This window comes from Asparagus officinalis, chromosome 4 (assembly GCF_001876935.1).
Source record: "Asparagus officinalis chromosome 4, Aspof.V1, whole genome shotgun sequence".
Lineage (NCBI taxonomy): Eukaryota > Viridiplantae > Streptophyta > Magnoliopsida > Asparagales > Asparagaceae > Asparagus > Asparagus officinalis.
The window spans coordinates 141528774-141529370 of record NC_033797.1 but is presented as its reverse complement, the minus strand read 5'-3'; positions in this window follow the sequence as shown (position 1 = coordinate 141529370).

Genomic DNA, 597 nt, shown 5'->3' with positions numbered 1-597 from the left:
ATGTGTAGGCGCCTTAAAAATACCTATAGGTGTCCGCACACAGCTCGAGACAGAGAGAAGACAACGAACGTCGTTATCTGAGTCTAAGAGGATTATTTGTCGTCGACAAGCGCATGAAGTGAAATAACGAACCAAGTGGCCCGCGCGTGTCAATCAGCTCGTGCGCGTCAATCAGTTCGCGCGCGTCGGTCAACACGCGCTCGTCAATCAGTTCGTGCGCGTCGGTCAACACGCACACGTCAATCAGTTCGCGCACGTCGGTCAACACGCGCTCGTTAATCAGTTCGCGCGCGTCAGTCAACACGCGTGCGTCAATCAGTTCGTGTGCGCCACAACATGCGCTCGTCAATCAGCTCGCGCGCGTCGGTCAACACACGCGCATTAATTAGTTCGTGCGCGTCGGCCAACACGCACGCATCAATCAACACGCGCACATCAACCAACACGTGCATGTTGACTAACGCGCGTTCGACGGGCAGTCCCGCAACGAAGCGTGCAAATCAACAAGTCAGCCAAATACGCGAAACGGGAGAAACTACAAGTCCCGAAAAACCGGAAAACACCAAAGAACTCAGCAAAAATGCCAAACCCTCGCGT